We start from the raw sequence: 21,963 nt of genomic DNA, 5'->3' as shown, positions 1-21,963 counted from the left end.
TAGATTTATCTGTGTCCGATTTATTTGGCACTAAATGAATCAACATTTGATCAATTTGTGCTACCTATTTTTATACTTTGTCGGAAGGAATCTCCTCAACGTGCGATGAAGCAGATTGCGGTAAAATATGATGGCGAGAATAACTGTTCTACTACGTAGTCTGTTGTGGCTCATATAGTACAAAATAAAATTTCTTGGCTTCCATTACCAAAAGAATATCTCGACAATATATCAAGATCTTGCATAGAGTTTGGTTATGGTGGTCGATGAAACACAAAATATAAAATCCGCCGAGATAATATCAGTTGACAATGTGGCATTTTATGCAGATAGTTTTCTTGGATATGGCGAAAGCAACTGTATTTTGAACGATTCGGCCATACATCACACGTAATGACCAGAGTAGCAATAAATGACAATTTTTCTGCTGATAACAAGATAACTGGATTTGCCGAGATTGAATCATTCCAGTTTTCAACGAGTATTCCCCCTGCTGCTTTGGTCTCATTTTAATAAATCGGGCAATAAAATTAATCTTGATGACTGCTGCACACAAAAATCAACGTGTTTGGACTCCAATAGTGCTATTCCAGTATTTGTTAGATAGCGGTATTTTAACGTTACTGACTGGAACATCTGCGATAATTTCATACAAACCACAAAAATATGTCTGGTTAACACGCGATGATAAATATATTTGTAAAACAATAATTGGCAAATCTACGCAGTGGTCGTCACCTGATAATCAACGCCGCTGCACAAGATTACCCATGGACCCATAAAAACTTGATTTTGGGATCGCAGATACAACGTCGAGAGGAGTATTGATGTCGTGGCCAAGTGCAATCTCGCGAGATCGAATAAATATTGGCACGATAATCAGTTACTCATCTTAGATTTTCGATGCTAGCATATTCGTCAATAAACCTCCTATCGACGATCAACCGGTTTTTGCGGATGATGTAAGAGTCACCACGGATTCATTTTATATAGGTCGATCGAAAATGGACCTTGTGAAACCATTTATAAACACAGTTCCGCTGTGTACAGACGCTACGCTACTGCAGCCGACGATGCTGGTCTGGGAGAGACACGCTGGATCATTGGAGAATAACGCGTGAACAAATATGTAATTATTCTGAATCAGCTGAGGTTAAACCAGTCGGCTCTTATTACCGAAACGATAAATTATCAGAACCATCATCGTCACCGTCAGTCAATGATCCAATTACGAAACATAGCACAGTCTATCTTAATTGTCCAGTTGGTTCTGTAAAACAACACGTGCGATATCTTTTTTTTTGTCGCAACTCTGACATGATTGTGTCGACGCCAACTCACCGTCCTACCAGAGACGAAACATAGGGGAGTTAAATTATGCACATATAAGTTTCTTTCGATGGCGTGGTGATAAAGGAGTCCAGCACGTATGGGAAATATATATTCCTAAAATCATTATCTGGGACGAAATATGCACAGTGTCCGGAGATATTCTAAAAATGTTTCATGACTGGCTGTCGACGAAAAACAAGGCAATTATCGTAAGTGGCGGAACATCTCCGCATGACTATTTGAGCAATTACGTTAGCGACTACGAAGAAATGTTTTATGACTATCGATCGCGCGATGAAACATTAAGACAGTTGAAATCGCTAATCAGATTACGTCCGGACAAGATTTAGTGTGAAATAATGTGTACTGCGAATCTCGATACACCAATGTCTAAATTCTGGAATTCATGGCGACCTAATGATCTGAGAGTTGTATGTAGGTAAAACTTGACTGGATTCACTATAGCGTAAATTATTTTAGCTTCACAAATTTTTTTTTCCAACGCCGACAGTTCCAGAAGAATTGCCTAGGTTACGGAGGCGGTGGCGACAACTGTTGTATTAACTGCACTAACAACCAACGCGGTGAAGAAAAATATTAGCTGGTTATGCGCGAGAAGACAACAAAACAAAAACAGCGCGAGTTTGATCTTCATGTTGAATTTATCATGAAGCTAAAACAACGAGAAAATAATCAATGCGCCTGCAGTAACACAATAAAGTTAGGGCAATATTTCCCCAACGACATACGTCAATTTACCGTGGATGGAATCGATAGTAGTCACCGCCACATATGCGAAAATGGCGCTCTGACATGTCTTGAATGTAACAGGCGTAGGGGAGCGAGCTTCCTCAAGCAAGCTCCCCCAAGCAAGATCTTCAGCACGGGTTTTTGTAATTGATTTCCTAATGATTTTCGTCGTCGTATGTGTTTCTTCGCAATTGCTTAGATGAGTTTCATACTAATTTCGCGAGTGACTTCGTTTTATTAACGCGACCACAACGTGAGGTAGTCTTGTAACACATTAACGGAATCTGTCCTTGCTCAGTAATTTATGCGCATATTGATGTAAAAAATAGTCGCTGTGCAAGTGTTTGATTAAATCGCTCAATGACTGTTTCCTACAGCTAACTCAGCGCTCATCGCTGATTTTATCAACCAGTTCGCGAATGATTCTCATATGTTTTTATTTTTCATCGACTTCAACGTGTGAATCCACTTGACATCTGCGATATCTCGTTACAGATCTTTGTTTATGTACGCGACATCATGAGTATTGCACGCTTGACGAATCGCATTTACCAGAAATCGCCTGGTTTTGGTTGATATCTTTTCATCGAAGTCTAAAATCAAGTCGGGTTCCAGGACCACGATAATTATATCCCGGAAGATGTTCTTCTGGGCACTTAGCCCATGGTGTTCCTGCTAATATCCCGAGTGTCCCACCGATATCACCGCCGGTAATGCTTGAATTGTTGGTCGCAGAGGCATCTTACACACTTACCTGTGAGTTCCCGAGCTTTATTTTTCAACACGTTTGTGTTTAACTCGTTGTATCCGTGACCGTCTTGCATCAAACACAATATAAACGCATGACTATAAATAGTACTATATCTGCACGGTATGAACGTGATTGATTTTACAGCAACACGCGAGCTGGCACCGGCAAAGCATCATCCAGTGTTACCAAATTCAATTCGAGCTATTATAATTGGTCTCTTTTGGTCTGGTAAAACTCAGTTGTTGCTCAATCTGATAATGAGGTGGCTAAAATGTGACAAACTTTACTCAGTAGCGACATCTGTGGATGACCAACGACATATGTATGTTCTTAAGGAAGTTAATGAAAATTCAAAGGATAAGATGATCTTATTGAATTTATCACTGACATCGATAATGATCCGTCCGTCGAGGATCTTAACGGGAATATGAACAGTCAAGGGGCTTACGATAAGGTCATGCTTGACAAAGAAGCAAATCGGACCAGAATATTTTCACGGGGCGGACATTAAAACACAGTGATCAGAGATAACTGTAATATTTTGGTTATATTTAACGGTGTCGATACACGAACGCTGCGAAATATTCACCAGACTTAATGTCCCGGCGACATGGACATAAATAAGTTTAAAAACTTCTTTGCACATGAGTAGAAAAAATCGCATGGATTCATCACGATAGGTTTATACCATACAGCAAGAAGTTATCGAATTGGTCTCGATACAATCTTATTTGAAGAAATGCATTCGTTGTACAATGAACCAAGAAAATATTAACGATATTAAATTGGACAGTTACAGAAGATGGTCCCGCGGTTCAACTCGATATTGAAAAAATTGAATATTTTAAGGTGATACAGCAGTGACGGGAAGAGGGTAGATATACAATAGCGGTAGAGTATGAATTTGTCAAATTGCTCCAACGTGAAATGGAATTTTCATTGGCGGATTTACACTATGAACGTGAGATAGCTAAATTTGTTCCACTGGCAAGCGCCATTGAGAAAATATGATCAGATGTGTCTCGACAATATGAAACTCGTGTGGCTATAAGTTCGCGTGCGAGATAGATCAACAAACTTGTGTTGGAATCCGCTACGGTTCCTGCGCCTGTCAAGGTGGATAGGCAACGTTACCAGTACCCTCAAACAATTAACGACAAAATACATGATTTGTTTTTCTAGTTATCGATATGAGCTATTTTTTCGGGATTTTTTTCATGGTGGGCTGTTTCACGGCCTGTCATTCACATACAAACTAACAGTCAATTCTTCACCGGGCGTGTCCAACGAATTACCGACTTGGTCGGTTAAACAGAAATGTATTCGTGACAACGATGGATTATGCCTTCGTAAATAAACAGGATTAACGGGCATCGACACAATCAAATTACCCGGCGGGACATCTGGAGAAAAACTGTAAAGAACATGTCCCTGTTGGACCTGCCAGTGTAATGCTTGCCCAGGTACGGTATAGCTACCGTGGATTGCGTCATAAACTAGATTTACAGAAATCGTCGACGTGATATTGACAATACCTGGTGATACATGAAGACCAGCAACTATTGGATAGTTGTTATGTCGGAGAATAGCTGGAGGGTCTTCTATCTTCTCCTATGTGGCAAAGATCTTTGGAAAATTTCCATCAGTTATGTCATCGAGCTCCTTTTTCATTTTTCGATGTCCATCCCGGGTAGTTTGAAGGTCGACAGTTGGTCTTCGGTGATCCTATAATGATCAAGACATAACTTTTTATAACCAGAATATTAACGGGTTGTTTCGACCGTCATTTGTGTTAAACTGCGAGCATCGGCCTATAAATGGTTTAGATGTATTAAGGACTTTTTCTGTAAGATCATTATTCAGATATTCAATCATATACTTCTCAAATAGCGCTTGTAGATAATGCTGTGAAGTGTCACGATCATGCGCAATCCCTCTGCCGATTTCTTCTATTTGAGATTCATTTACTCTACGCTCCTCATATTTGTCTTGCTACTCAGAAAATAGGTACCAGTACTCTGTATTTTTATTATACAAAACGATATCCTGTCGGTGAAGAATCATATCGCGTTTGCTGTGGTAGTCCAGTATAAATAGGTGCTGCCAGAGAACACCCCAACACGGTTCTGATCACGATTTGTATATTTCAAATGCGTGATCTAGTGTCGATATTTCAATGGCGGCGCTCAACGTTAGTTCGTGTCCTTTTATAGCGATCTTTGATTCTTTTCCCATTATTGATTTGATTCTGCGCTGTTGTTCATCATCGATTTGTTCAATTTGATTTGACCCTCTTGGTACGCTGACACCTTCCCAGTCTTGTACTGGCTGGCCCCCTTCCAAGTTCGTTTTATGTGAAAAAAGAAGCAAAATTGTTAGTGTCTAATCCACCAACTGATTTGTCTTTGATATTCGGACAACTATAAAAAGGCGTAATTGTTTTAGTGCGATCTCAATTGACCGATTATATTCTTTTATCGGATTTGGAAAACTGATATCGAATTTCGGCCGTGTTGACGTTGCATATATCATTGTGGTTGTCGGCGGCGTTATGCTAGGGTTCATCTGTGCCAGTCGTGGAGGTTTTTCTGCGATCATTATTATCTATACGGCGGATTATAAATTTGCCGTTGGTAACGTTGGAACTAGTATGTTTGCGTTCGTGTGATACCTAAATATCTATAATTTCAGCAAATTCATTGTCTGATATTACACCCTCGTTTAAGCCCACTGACAGAATCTATGAACTTATAGTTGGTTGCACCTGAGACTCGCAGGATAATATCGACACACTTAATATTGCTCGTCTCCAACCGTCCTAGCTGTTCCTGACAAACAACAACTTCATCCTGGTCAAAGCAGGTCAGCAAGTTCATCTAGCCTCACAAACGCAGATAAATGAACGCTACGTGGGCACTTACGTGTAACATGTTTTCCGTATATATCTCCCACTATAAACTATTAACCTTTTTAAAACGATGCTGTCCTCTTGTATACTCAAGCACGACTTTATGACCGCATTTTGGTGGATCAGTTATTGTCGGTATTGGTAATATTGAATACCAGATTCGCACTCTGCTACATAATCCGCTGAAATACTGTAATAATTTTCTCGTTGACATCAATCCGTACGAATCTAAATAAACAACACCACGCGGATCAACCGCGTATGATGCCCAATGAATACATGGACCAGAAATGTCATCGAGATCAATGATAACAGTTTCAACACGATTTGGTTTTTCCGGTAACTGATCACGCATGAACACACCTCTGTAGTGTTTTATGTTTAATCGCCGAGCAGTATCAAATAAATCCAAATTGGACATGTGGAAGCGTTACCGGCAGTCTCAGATCTTGACCGTACCATGTTCCTGGTAATGTTAGACCCGTCCCTTTCTTGAGGTCGTTAGACTGTATCCTGTTGCTTTTTCAATGCCAGGCCGGCAGCTGTTCCAATGGCACCAAGTGCGGTAGGTTTTTCAACAGGTGGAGCTGCAGTTGCAAACAGCAGTGGTATCGCCTCTAAAAGTTGAAATATGCCGCCAGTCATAGCTGTATCGTTGTTCACATTCACGAAAAGAAGAACACCGTTTTTTGTGTTTTCTTGGCGTCATCAAAGAGTTTAAGCTGACTTTGAATCAGCGATACTTTATTTGGGATTTGCAAGCCGTTGATTTCAGAGATATTTTTTCCGTGAATTCTTCTTTGATTCCGATTGCAACTTTTAATCTGACCGGGTGTCAGAGTAACACTGGCGTGATGCTTGGGCATTAAAACTCCATGAATGGTCTAATTACATATTTTGAAAAACATTTACATGTTTTGTACGGGGCACCAATGACTTACATTCGTCCGCCAAAACCTTCAAGCAGCATTGTTTCGTTTGACAATATAACAGCTGTTGGAGCAATTTGATAAATTCATACTCTACCGCTATTGTATATCTACCCTCTTCCCGTCGCTGCTGTATCACCTTAAAATATTCATTTTGTTCAATATCGAGTTGAACCGCGAGACCAAATAAATCTAGGTGTTCCAACGAGAAATAATAGATTTGATATAGCGTTGTAAAGTCACGCTGAGATATCTGCAAACTAGAATCAATAGTCTGATAAGGCAACATAAATGTCATCAGACGATGATACACACGTGCAACATGGCTGTTCTTAAAATTCAGTAACACTTCTTCAGATGATTCTTAATGTTCATGTATTCTCAGAGAAACTTAACTAACCCCGTGCGTGTTAAAAACCATTGGGTTTCGTACTTGTGAATCTACTCGGGAGTTTTCCTGACGCGCTATAAATATATGTCTCAGCGCTGATACTCTCTGCTGTGATTCTATATGTCAAGTGAATAACCCAGCAACATTACCCTGGATACCGTCTGTGATCATCGACGACTACGACAGCGTTGACTAACCGACGTTATCCATGACAGAGAGAAACCGTTGTTCTTGAACGAGTGATGGTGCCATTGTTTGCATCCACAACGAAAGCTTTGTCAGTCTTACTTTTCCATCATCAACATCCCAGATTGCATCATTGTTGGTTGCTTTTCAGGAAAGCACCACCGTGTGTATAGCAACGAAAATAACATTTTTTGAGATATTGCAGAATCCAAATATGTGTGGTAGTGGAATCACATATGGAACTACTTCATCACCGATTAACAATGACCGACGTGCCGCAAATCCTTGGTTGAAATTTCATTCATTGAGGCAACTTATCTCAAGCGCCGTTCATTGTCACGTTACTGCTCTCTGGATGATCAGTGATATCATTCGCGAACATCATTGATTGACTGGCGGACCGCGAATAATCATCGGAATATCTTGCGAGACCCAATATCGACGTGGCAACGTCATCATTTTCCAGACATTATTAAATACTCTTTCCGTCAATGCTTTACGTGGCACTGTTAAACAACGCCATAATACCATTATCAACAAACCAACTCGATCTCCAATTCTCTATACTGTATTATCTGCTTTTAAGAGTTGACATTCAATCTCAGTGAATGCCTCAGTAGACAAGACATATCTGCCTGTATGCTGAACTTGTAGCTAGATTTGTCCACGTGCGTCAGGTACAGAGGCATCGTAAGAATAATACTGATAATCACACGCTGATTTATCTTTGAGCACTGGTGCGTCCATATACACACTTGAACATTTTAATATAGTATTTGTTATTTAAAATGACCGTCGAGCCAGGTCACTTCCCGCTATCAGACTTGCCGTTATATTTTGTTTTTCTCTCTGGACGGCTTGTTGTTTGTCAGTGAAGGCACTACAACTAATTTTTTCAACTGCTCATTTGCAGCTTGATTTATTATTTTGTTGACACCTGTCGGCATCACTTCGGTGCTGGGTAGTTTTATTGGAATGCTTGCATTCTGCTAAGGTTTATGTCGTACTAATCGTTAAAGTCTGTCTTTGATCGCTGAGAATGCTTACCAGCAACATCACCAGCCGTGCCACATACTCTTACACGAACAACTTCAATGGCTTTCATGCCTAATTCTTTTGCAATCGGGATAGCTTTTGGGCTATCCTTCTGAATAAACATATCCGTATATCGCTCGATAAACCGCTAATCATGAATTTATTACCCTGTCGCTTTCAGGTCCATTGTATATAATTATGTTATTTTGTACTCGCCGATCTAATTGATCACTCAGTGTAGTAATCGTCGGTAATTCAACGCTACTGTCCATGACGCCACCGGTAAACAAACGGTGACAAATATCAGCTTCTTCAATGATGATTTTTCGTGGGATTTGTTGCCGGCATTGCCACAGGTAAAATCAACATTCTTACATGGATTGAAGCAAGCTTTGGATCATGAGTCAACATTGCCTCGCATTTTTTGTAGCCCCCATTTTGCAAAACGGGGACTTAATGGGAGAGTCTACTTTGTAACCTCCTCCTGCTCTCTCTCTCTCTCTCTCTCTCTTGTACCACAGCAGCAACTAGCGATCACTAGCCGTTCATTTTCAATATTTGTAAAAATAAATTATACATTTTTCTTTCTCTTTGCAATTTTGTAATTGTTTGGATGTATTGAGATTTTCTTAATTACTTAGATTTTCCGTTTATCTAGCACTGGTATCAAGCATAAAGGGTTACAGTCATTATTGTCATCAGATTCAACGCTCCCGTCGCCATTATATGCTGTAGCCAGAAGTAGTCCATCGAATGCGGGCACGTTTGTACCATATAAGGAAGCGGTGAATAGTTTTACATAACTGCTGTCGACACCGGTAGCAACAAAACTAATCTAATATGACTGTTCATAAAGTATCTAATAGACACAATACTATCGCGATGTAAAGAATTCAATTGAACTTATCTCATTTTGCACGAAGTTACGTTTCGCTTTCTCGACGAATCCTAAGATATACATTTAACATTGAAGCAGTTCATCATTTCAACGTTCTAAGACCGTGAAGTATTGCAGTGATGAGAATTTACTGATTTCCTTAAGGTCTGTTATCTGCCAGAGGCAGAATTTAGCATACCTAAAGTCACGAAACTCAATTACCACAACAAAGTCTATCATTTTATCCATCACTTTATTTTCGGTCTTATCAAAGTTGATGAAGGGGCATTTTGTACCGCACTTGGATCATAAATCATTTTTATATCGACATGAAAACAGTTTCAGCCTAACGTCTGATAAGACGGTCGTAAAATGTATCACTGTTAACAAGTCATTACATTTTACTGCAAGCATCTGTGACAGTAAAATGAAAAGCTTCGGTGCATAGTGATCTCAATTTGTGATATTCTTTCGTGGAGAGAAATTTCTGAATCATATTTCTAAATACCTAACGCGCCAGTGATTCCGATTTAATTGAATGAAGTCAAGATTATTACTTAATTACAACTTGATGAAATTTCAAGTGTTTTAAAATGGGCCTATATTTTATTCAGTGTTAACATTATAATTAGTTTTACACTATGGGGCAATATTTTGCTCAGAATTACGCGAAACCATTGAACAAATATTGGAGTGTAAAATATAAATAACATTTGATGAAAGAAAGTAAATCTTTTTGCAGAAGGACTGCATCATTTGTTAAACGAGTCGTTAATTTGTCTCAGTTCTGTGCATAATTTTTGTAAGCTCCATATAAATCTATAGCGTGAACCCCTGTTACTGTGGTTGATGAAAATACTGCAAGGAGCAAGAGTATGAAACGATCGCGCGGAAACTGGTGCAGACCACTTATCGAGACAGAAAGGCAAGTGATGATCGAATGAAACAAAAAGATGTGAACAATTTTTGAAAGATTCGAGATCCATAATAAAGATTAAAATCTGCAGCGCCTGACAAAACTACAATGTAAATATGTTTCTGTATTTCCTAACCCAATTGAAATCACTTATCTAGCAAAGATTTTTGAGAGATAAAAATTAAATGATATGATCCTAATAAACGTGCTAGAGTAAATGGCTGCTTTTTACTCTCTCTAGGTGAAATATATACCGCATAATATTGTATGAGTTCTCCTTGAATCAAACGTTTGGGCTTTCCTTAGCTTTGTTCCAGTTACAATAGGGCCCTTATAACATTTTAAATCATTATGTGAGTGCTTGAAATGGGACAGTTATTTTATTAGCCCTACAAGATTTAATCTAAAACCTAGGGACGAGAGTTCATTTCATATGTACGACAGTTTTAGACATGTCTCAGCTCTTATCTGTGTGGGAGTAGGTGCAAGAGACAATGGAGAGAGCAATATATTGTAATAAATAAATAGAGGGTATGTGCTATTTGTACCTTCGTTTTCGTCTATAACTTTGATTGATTTTAGTGATTACTTGTTGATTAGTGGAGCTAGTATTGGCAAGATGTTTCTCAAATTGAGTATCAGGCAATGTCTAGAAACGGTCATCATAATGTACAGTGTTTACGAGATTTTAGTGATTACTTGTTGATTAGTGGAGCTAGTATTGGTAAGATGTTTCTCAAATTGAGTATCAGGCAATGTCTAGAAACGGTCATCATAATGTACAGTGTTTACGAGATTTTATGGCAACATGGATTAGTTTTGTGAAATGAACGGTATTGTATTTCTTAATATAAGAAAATATCTGGACATTTTAATGTATAACTATTTTGTAATTTAAGAGAGGAGTAATTCTTTGTTTTAGGTATCTGAGTCGTGTTTGATGGTGCATTGGTATAAAGAATCACTCTTCGGCTTGGAAAAGCTGAATGTAAGTTATACAAATATGAAATAAGACAATAATTTATTAGTGAAATTAGGGTCTCCTTACGTGCAAACACATCGTTTGTGATGACATACATTTGTGGTATGTTACTGGTTGAGAATCCTCCAGCCGACAATGACTGTTGTCTTGAGGTCCATGGATATAGGGGAAAAAAATGGAATTTTGATGGAAATGTTAATGCATTCAGTGCCAGGTCTGAACATTCGGGTTTCGTAACTATTAGGCATAGGACACCTACCGGTAAGAGATCAGGTACTTGTGATCGAAACACCTCATAAATTATTAGGAGAATGATTCGACCGATAGTCTTGTCAAAACTATAAACATCTTCATCCCACATCAATCTGACAAAATTAAACACATCTTTGGGTCAAGTTGTTTTAGAGCAAGTTTAGTCGAAAGCTTTAGCGAAGTCAAAGGGAGACACCAAGCTCGCTAATGACCACGAAAGTTGTTACAATAAAACCAGATTTTAATTCTTAAACAGTTCGAAGTAAGGAGATTATAATGGCAGATGGATATGATGATTCATAACTATTTCTTGACTATATGATCCATACTGAGCACTGTGCAATAATGAACAATTGGAATGAAATCGAGGAGGAGTTGCATATTTAAAGAAGGATGCCCTCAAAGTCTTAGCAGATCAGTTCGGTCAAATAGAGTTTGGGAAGTTTGGAAGCTCGCCTCGCAAGTCGCAACCAAGACGAATAATAAGTATATTAGGCACAGCTTCGAAGCCGTTTCATAAGAAGGATGGGGACACTTCCCGAGCTAGGGCAAACATGCAAAGGCTTGTCTCGCTGATATATCCTGATTGCCCACCTGATGATTCTTGATCGACAGGCAAAATAAAACAAAATTTGGAGCCGATTGGGATGGAGACATGAGACTATGTCTGGCACAATCGCCCGAGCTACTGGCAGGAAACTATCAGAACTGTGGGCTTTTCTACGTGATGCTGAAAGGTAAGACCCCTATGTTCTGCTTTTAAGAGTCACGACAATTACAAAATCAGACCCGAAGAGAAGAATGCCAAACCATAAGATTGTGATGAAGCAACTCGATGTGGAAGTAGACGTATTAATAGTGAAAAACAAAAGACTGAGCGAAGAACAAAACGAAAGACAAGACCAGCGGCATCAACAGCAATACAAGCAGCATGATACAAATTCCAGTGCTTGAATTATTATGATTGTGATTATTACCAATATGAGAGTACCAAGCCTGATGAAAGATAATATTCAATTGAGGAAGAGTGATCAGTATTTGGTTGAAAACGAGTGACCAGTGTAAAGCAGGCACTAAGACAAAACAACAACAAAAAACAACAACAACAACAACAACAACAACAACAACAAAAAACACAACAACAAACAAACAAACAACTAAAGAACATCCCAAACCTTGACGTTATATTAATGAAGAAACATCAGTGTACACACAAGGCCTAGCTTGCTGGCGGACACGGGCGCTACTCTTTATATCATCAGCTAGCGACGATATGATACTACCGAAACTCGTCATGAAACGAAAATACTCTCGTGGGCGGTTATTAAGTGGACAGATGGAACGGTGCCAATAAGGGTATTGAATCAACTAAATATGCAGCTGGCGTTTGGTGCGTTCAAGCAAGTGCAGAACGATCGACATAATGTATGACACCCTCACCTTTGTATGAGCTATTCGAGAGAACATGCAGTCATTTGACATCCAATCAAGCAGTTTTTTGGTAGAACAAATTTGATGAAACACGTTTTTAAGACATTGTCATTTCATATCCGTCAGGAGACTGACCCACATGTAATGTAAGATGTTGACCAAACATCCGCAGCACAGCTATCTGGTTCGATGTATTACATCCAAGGACTAATACGTAGTAATTTAAGTGCCTCTGACAACTTTCCACTCAGCCAATGTGGAGCATGATTACAGAAGAGCAACAAAAATACGGTTAATGTTATGTTAAATATATATTAAGAGGTTTACGTGTTTTGCATCAAAACTGACAAAACAAATTTGGAGTTCGGAAGAATCTCAAAGATACATCATTGACAGAATATTACAAATGTACTCCATTTATGTAACTTTAGTACAAAACGGTGTGCATGTTTGAATACTATCGCATAGGATGATCCAAGAAACCTGTTTTCTTAAACGTTTTCTTGTAATTTTCAACACAGACTATTAACAGACTATTGACAAAGAAAGGTACTGATGACACAAGGTTGCTTTTTCAAAGTAATAGCTAAAGAAGCAAATCAATGATACAGCTAGTATGTCTGATTGCCTTGAAGAATCATGGATTCTATTTAAGCAAACCGAAGACATAGTAAAAACATATCAGAAACGGCGAAGAGTATTTACAGTTTACATTTTATTCTGAATTTAAAGAAATATGTATAGTCGAAAATAAAAATCCGAAATGCGATACACAGCAAAAAAGAAAAATTCCTTCGATGTCTAATCTTCAGAAAATTCATGTCATATGTTAAAATATTTTCTACTGATATTTTGTGAAATACTTGTTTCAAAGGACAGATAAAGAGTTTTGAATTCTGTTTTATTAATGCTGTTATTGCCGTTACTCATAATATCACTGCGAGTTGTGTTTTGGTACATACGAAATGAATGGTTCTAGAATATTACCCAGAACGAGGTCTTGTGAAATCTATGTATTTGCAAGTATTTACTCATGCTACAAATAATGAACCCATTATTTCCGAATATATCAAAATTACATTTCTGCATATATCATGCGATTGCAATACAGGGTACATTCTTTTGCAGCCGGTGTCGGATCCAGACACACATGCACGCGAGGGGTAAGGTGAGGTTCGTTGTGGTGGGGTAAGTTGACGGTGAGGGGTGTCGGCAAGTCTTACCAAAATAAAATCTAGACTATCCTATTATACAATTTAAATGAAAAAATTATGTATTCTCCATAAACCATGTTCTCCTTTCAAAGAACAATTAAGTCCTCTCTACGAATAATTTTCTCGTTTCAATGAAGAATTGTGTTCTCTCTACTAATCATGTTCTCATTTCAATAAACAATTGTCCTCTCTACGAATCAGGTTCTCATTTCAATGATTCATTTATGTCCTCTCAACACATCATGTTCTCATTTCAATGAACAATTATGTCTTCTCTACGAATCATGTTCTCATTTCAATGAACAATTACGTCCTCTCTACTAATCATGTTCTCATTTCAATGAACAATTATGTATAGTCTACAAATCATGTTATCATTCCAAAGAACAGTTGCGTCATCTCTACAAATCATGTTCTCATTTCAATGAACAATTAAGTCCTCTCTACACAACATGTTCTCATTTCAATGAACAATTATGTCTTCTCTACGAATCATGTTCTCTTTTCAATGAACTATTATGTCCTCTCTACTAATCATGTTCTCATTTCAATGAACAATTATGTACTCTCTCTACAAATCGTGTTCTCATTCCAATGAGCAATTGCGTCCTCCCTACAAATCATGTTCTCATTTCAATGAACAATGATGTACTCTCTACAAATCATGTTATCATTCCAATGAACAATTGCGTCATCTCTACAAATCATGTTCTCATTTAAATGAACAATTACGTCCTCTCTACAAATCATGTTATCATTCCAATGAACAAATGCGTCCTCTCTACACATCATGTTCTCATTTCAATGAACAGTTATGTCTTCTCTGCAAATTATGTTCTCATTTCAATGAACAATTATGTCCTGTCTACAAATAATTTTCTCATTTCAAGAAATGATTGCCTTGAGGCTTTGTGCATGTAATGAAGACGTACTATTAGACTGGCGGATATTTCCTGACCTAATATATAATAGAAACATACTATTAGACTGGCGAATGTTTCCTGACCTAATGAATATGATAGAGATATACTATTAGACTAGCGGATATATCCTGACGCGATGCATATAACAGAGACATACTATTAGGTTGGCGGATATTTCCTGACGTAATGGATTATACATGCTTATTTAGCGCGGTGAATAACTTGGTAATAGTGGCATGGTTGGGGTTTGTAGGGGATATAATATCTTGCATTGAGGTAGAGGAACCTAATTTAATTTAGCTTGAAGGGGCCATATAGCATCTTATTAGATTAAACATTACAATAAGAGTTTTAGATGGTATGGCACCCTATGAGAACTGAGCATGAACGGTTATAACACCCTATAGGATTTTGAATAAGACGGTAGCCAGAATGGTCCTCTGTAAAAATGGAATAAGATGATGAGAGACAGACATATACTGCTAATGATAAACAACCAAACACTTAAAAAGTGTTATAGAAAACCGATATGCTTATGAGAATACAGACACACATTGGGCTATAATAATAATAATAAATAATAATAATGAGGACTTTGTATAGCGCCTAATCTTTAGAAGCTCTAAGCGCTTTACAACATTAGACAACACCTATGAGATAAAAAAAACATATAATAATATGATTACAAAAACAAACACCAAGAAATTAGAAAACATTTATATAAAAAACATGCTACGAATATTTAAGGTAGGAAACATTATTAGGTCTTTAAGTTTGTTTTTGCAGTCGAAATAAGTGAATTTTGAGGGCCCCCTTGAATGTGATCACTGTGTCTTTGTGTCTTTGTTCCGTGGGCAATTTATTCCACGTTGCTGGGCTCTGGTATGCAAAAGAACGCTGTCCATATGACTTTGTTTTGATAGTGGGAATAATGAGTACACGATTGTCAGAAGAGGAGCGTAAGTCTGACAGTGAAACGTAGCACAGAGAACAAATTTTGTGTTTGATTCTGGATCGAATGGATAGCCAGTGTAGGGTGCAGAGCAGCGAGGAGGTGTGCTCTGATCGTGGTACTCTAAGTATGATCCGAGCAGCTGTGTTTTGAACTTTTTGAAGTTTCTGGAGTAGATATTGAGATGAACCAGACATAATTGAGTTACAATAGTCCAGTCTTGAAAGTACTAATGAACACACAAGTGTTTTAGTGGCATCAACTGAAAGATATTTGCGAAATGAGCTGATGCGTCTCAGCTCAAGATATGCAGCCTTGCATATGTTCATGACATGTTGGTGCAATGTGAGAGTACTGTCCAGAGTAACACCTAGGTTTCGTACTGATTGTGTGAATTTAAGGTTGGTGTTGCTGATATTTATTGTTTGAGGCAAAGGATGTGAATGAAAAAGTCTTTGTATTGTGATCAGAATGGCCTCAGTTTTATCATCATTCATCTGCAGCTTGTTACATGTCATCCATGATTTCACATCAGAAATGCACCTCTCTACACCTTGGATAGTAGCATCAACTTCAGTTGGGTGGCTAGATTTGTATATTTGGGTGTCGTCAGCGTACAATTGGTGAGACACTGTATGATGATCTATGACACTTGAGAGCGACTGAGTGTACAGAATGAAGAGAACAGGTCCAAGAACAGACCCCTGTGGAACACCACAACATAGATCAACTAGGCTGGAGTGTATTCCATTTGCAGATACAATTTGTGTCCTGTTGACCAAGTAGGACTTGAACCACAGTAAGGCTGAATCATGAATGCCAAATACACGCTGGAGACGGTGAAGTAATATATCATGGTATATTGTGTCAAATGCTGCAGACAAATCAAGGAGGGTGAGGACTGTAATCTTTCCGCTATCCAATAGACAAACATTGTTACAGACAAAAGTGGGGTAGGTGATTTTTGTAAGAAAAGGAAATGTTTTTCTTTGAGTTTGGAGACGACCATTCACTTACATACACTTACAGACAAACGCCTATGCAAACAAACACATCAACAGGGAGGGAAAAAAGACTTTCACACATCAAAATACATGTACAAAAAATGCACAAAATACACAAAATGGTGAAGTTGACAATAACTGATTAATAATCTATAATCTATAAATGCACAAAATGCACAAAATGGTGAAGTTGACAATAACTGATTAATAATCTATTTTTGTAAAATACTAGGGTGGCATAGAAATCTCCATTCGTGGCTTGGTAATAGATGTACGTTGAAATTCTATGATGTACATGTCGATATATATCTTCTATGCCTTAATATTATGGAACAGAAACTGGATATAGATATGCTAGAAACAACATGACAACGACATTCTGTGTCGCGCAACACCATAAGAAAGTCTTACATATGTTCACCCAATTGCTAACGCTACCTTCCCCGCGCTCTTTTGAGAACGCCAAAGTGTGAAATGTCGTTTTGTCGCCCCCTGAAGATTATTGTCATATTCAAGCTGCTAGCAAATTGACTCACATAAAATTTCAAACGACGGCGTACAGTTAAACTAGTAGATTCAGAGAGTTTAAATCCCACAGAGAAAATTGTAACGTTTTACTGATTTAATTATCTGTTGTTCATGTTGAGCCGACAGCGCCGCGCGAAAGACGAAATTCGCTTGCGACCTTCCATTACCAATGGCAATTTCCGGTTGAATAAAAATTAGCAATGATGTTGAATAAAACATTTCAAGATAATGGATAAGTTCATGATGTACATGAGTTTCTGCACATGAATCAAGGTTAACCTTTGTTATAGCAACTGCCATCATGACACTACTCTGATCGTGACAATTTTTCTGGATGCGATGGGTAGCTTCTTTTGGAAAATTTTGCAGAAGAAACTATGAAAAGTACAATTTAAACGTCTGATATGACTGAAGTAACGAATAATTTGCCAGATTCACGATATTACAACCTAGACAGTATGCAAACAAAGCAGTGGGACGCTCCTAATGAATAGTACCAGACTCACTCTTTGGACAATTCATACTTCATAAAGACATGCTCATGTATTGCTGGTATGATGTTGATAATATCCGGAAAAATATTCAATTTCTTATTGAACACGGTAGTATTGACCTCTGAAGGAAGCAGTTACCATTGCCAAAAGTTGTGCATTGATGTACCGAAAAATGCATGCAAGAGTATAATCTAGTCATCTTACTGCTTTAAACGTATCCAAAGTTGAGTAGATGGTATTTGGCAGAGCGCTTTGTGTTAGTTACATTATTTATGTGAGACTCAATAAAATGGTACAAATTGAAGAGGAAAATTGGCCCTTACTCCAACGAAGGTTGGAATTTGGAAGGCCTGGTCAGGGTTTATCCTAGCCGACATTCAACAAAAGACTCCCACGTGGTAGATATTATATTTTTCTATCCACTCGACTGCTTGCCAATGTCACACGCTTGCTGCACGATGCGGACTATTCTGAAGGTAAGTAAATCGAACATATAGTTGCGTGTATCCTTTGGACTGTAAATATACTCGATTTCCAACAGGTCACCCCCAAAGTTTTAAATAACACAGGTGTTGAACACATTCGCTACTCATATGTAAATTTCTTACTCGTTCCCTGCTATGTTGTCTAATGTCTGCAAAGAAAAATGCATGTTTCCATTTTGTCGCACATGTACAGAAAAGTGCAATCAACACAAACCATGTCGTCACAATAATGAAGAGTGGGCTTCGACAGGAACGTGGGTGAGTGTAGAATTGTTCACGCTTTTGGTCATTATTACCAATTCTTGAAACTCTACTTAGTCTGGCATTTCCGAAGCACAACATTCCTCGACTCACACAGAAGAAGGAAAATACCAGCTGAAACAATGGTCAGCACCACAGGAGGAATCTAACTGGTAAACGTCAGGCTCAACAAAAAAAATTGCACTTTCAATGAATAGTGGATATAGGATAAAACTTAAAAACAACTCATCAAATAGATCGCAATTGTACGAGAAAATTCTATTTTGGTCTGTTACGAACAGACGCTCGAGTAAGTCGAAAACAACGAATATGATGACATTACAATTGTTTCTTACGTAACAGCCTACGCCTATATAAGAAAATGGGGCGGGGGAACATGAGACGATCACCCACCTGATCATATTTACTATTCAACATACCATCACATATAGCAAAGGGAGAGTCTATATTTTTCCATACAAAGACACCATCACGCATGCAGCTTGCGGAAAAAGGCGGTAGGTCGGGTTCAGCGGTACATACTCGCATGTATGCGCCTATACAGTGACACACGGCGTTGGTCCCTGAACTTTGGGAAACACACAAAGACAAAAGACAATTTGGAAACAAAACAGCAGAAACTATTCATAACAGACGACTTGACGAAATTGATTAGTATACTCTTACTGGAATAAAGGTGTCCCTGAGACTGACCGCTGGTTGATCCAATAGAAGGATTATATTTTGTGGCCACATCATCCATTGTGTTGGCACTTCCCAGACCAGGATCCACTAGCAACACACCTTCTCCCGATCGATTAGGATGCTACGAATCCACAAGGAAAGGCTAAAGTGTGGCTAGTTAGAAGTCCTTCTTGTCGTTCTGGTGGCCACTGCCACTTAAACATTTCTGGAACAGCTGCTATTATTCCTCACTGACGGCTTTTTGAGGTCCAATGATCCATAACGGTTTCGTCTTGACATCAATTTAAACTAGCTATATGAATTAAAGAAACAAATATCCATAATGATCACGAAACAACCTTTCTAATGTTTTATCATTTCCAGGAAAATTTTGTCTCAGACATGAAGTTTGTCTTCATAAGGGAATCTTGGCTTGTACATGAAGAAAATAAGCACACTACTACTATCTGCACGTGGTTGAATATCTCGCGTTATTCAAATGGATGGAAAGAGCATTAATTTTCATATGGCATACGATATTCATGTTCCTAAAGGATGTGGGGTGGAGAGGGTAATCTAGACGAAAAATAATATTTTAATATGCTGTCCTTTGAAATAGAGATTCAGTGTGGTCATGAACGATGATTGCCGCTGCTGCTGATCACGTATGATCACAATGAGAAAGCTCTTCTTGGTACAAAAGAGAGGATTCTAAGGGGATTTGTACAAATTGTATGACATAAGGTAATGAAGTTCCCATGTTTTAAGTTTTATAGACTCACAAAGTTCATAGGTGAAGAGACGGGAAAATTACGAACTTTTCTTAGTGGGTCGTCATCGTGTTATTCTTTACTGGGACGATCGACTTGGCAGTCATAATAGATTTATATGGTAGGACGCGTAATTCTCTTTCCTAAATGTTGAGGAAAAGATGGCACTATGCATTTCTGGCGTTCTGCTCATCTTGCCAACACGGTTTCTTCTCTCACTTCAGTTTGCCTGATTATTTCACACACATTCGGGTTCCTTGGTCCGGGTACGGAATCTTGGGTGTTCGAGTTATGACAATGCCGCTTTGTGGTTTTCGAAAATAAACATTATGTTTGAGGGGGGGGAAGGTGAATGATTCCTTGAAGTAATCGAAGTGCCATGAAAGGAAATGATCGCAACATAAGCTTCCAAAAATACGAACGTACTTGTGTATCTTGTCCGCAACTGCTGGCTTAAAGTGCGAGAATCAATCTAGTTGTAGTGAGTTTATGTTAGATAATGTCATAAAAAGAATGTGAAACCCAAGAGGGTCGACGCATAATCCCTGGACCATGAAAGCAATTCAGTACAAAATCTGAAATAATGATGAGTTGTTGGTTTTAAATTGATCAGTAAATACTCATGTTACAAAAGCGTGGCACAGTTTAATTTCTTATTAGTCACCTAACATGAAGAAATGAGAGTTTAATTAATTTATGACAATCGTATATCACTTTGAGAAATTAGGATGCACGTATGACCCATGACTTTTCCAATTCTGAAAGTGAACAGAGAACATAAAATAGAAACAGATTTAATGGTTTTAAAAAGGACAGTTCATGAGCAAAAATTCAAGAGGTGGCAACAGCGATTTTAAATTTTCATTTGTATTTCTTTCTTTTGTCAATCTGCGATCCGCCCGGTGGTGATTGCGATGGGTAGCAGTGTAAATATCCACATAAGACATCTAAAAGGTTTACAATGTCTCGTCTACACGTCGCGAACCAATGACGTTTCCAGTCAAGTTGATTATTCCAATGTATATTATGTTGGTGCAAATCTCTGCCGACTACAACTCTTTGGTAAATGTGGTGTGTGGACAAGGCTCAACTTTCCACACAGATGGGATGTATATGCATTCATCATCTTTCAAATATTTTAATCAGACCATAGTTTCGGGCATTGATTGCTGTCGTATTTGACATAATGTCAATATGTCTCTTTTATATTGAATGGGGATAAATTTACCAAAAGGATTCGCATCAAAACAAAATCTTAGTAATACAGCCACTAACCCTGACAGATTCGAGGGGTAAGAACTTTTGGAATGAATCTCCCTAAGAAGATTTCCTAAGTCTCTAATTGTTTAATTGACATCGTTTCGAACGGAATTTGGCGTAACACTGCATGCAGATTCGCGATATCGGGAGTTTTGTAACATTTTTACGGGTTATGAAAGTATAACCATATGAACATCTAGTTAATTATCATTTGTATACAATTTAGATACCTGTTCTTCCAAAGATAAATTATTAATGCATTCTTGTCAAGTATCCAAGAACACATTTATATAACCACAAGGATGCAGTTTTCCTAAAGTGGTCTTTTTTACACCATTATGATACCAATGGTTGTCTAGTTTATGTCCTAGATGTACTGTCAAAATTTAGAGGCATTATATACTTTCTAGACCAATCAAATGAATGTAGTGACAGTACGGACACCAGAAGAATATGCTCTGTGTAGGTTATATTCTCTGGGGGATGTGGTTCTGAAACATACCGTCTCACTTTACCTTGAGGTGTAAAGAGTCAGTTCCAGCAGAGGTGGACATGAGGATAATATTCCATGATGTCCCAGTGACAGCATAACTGTCTACCATAGGGAAAAATCCTGCGTCGGAACCGGAAACATGTACTGTATATCATCGCATTCGTCTTTTATCTGTG

Source organism: Sinohyriopsis cumingii, chromosome 3 (genome assembly GCF_028554795.1).
Source record: "Sinohyriopsis cumingii isolate HCF-2022 chromosome 3, ASM2855479v2, whole genome shotgun sequence".
Taxonomy (NCBI): domain Eukaryota; kingdom Metazoa; phylum Mollusca; class Bivalvia; order Unionida; family Unionidae; genus Sinohyriopsis; species Sinohyriopsis cumingii.
This window is presented reverse-complemented; position numbering follows the sequence as displayed.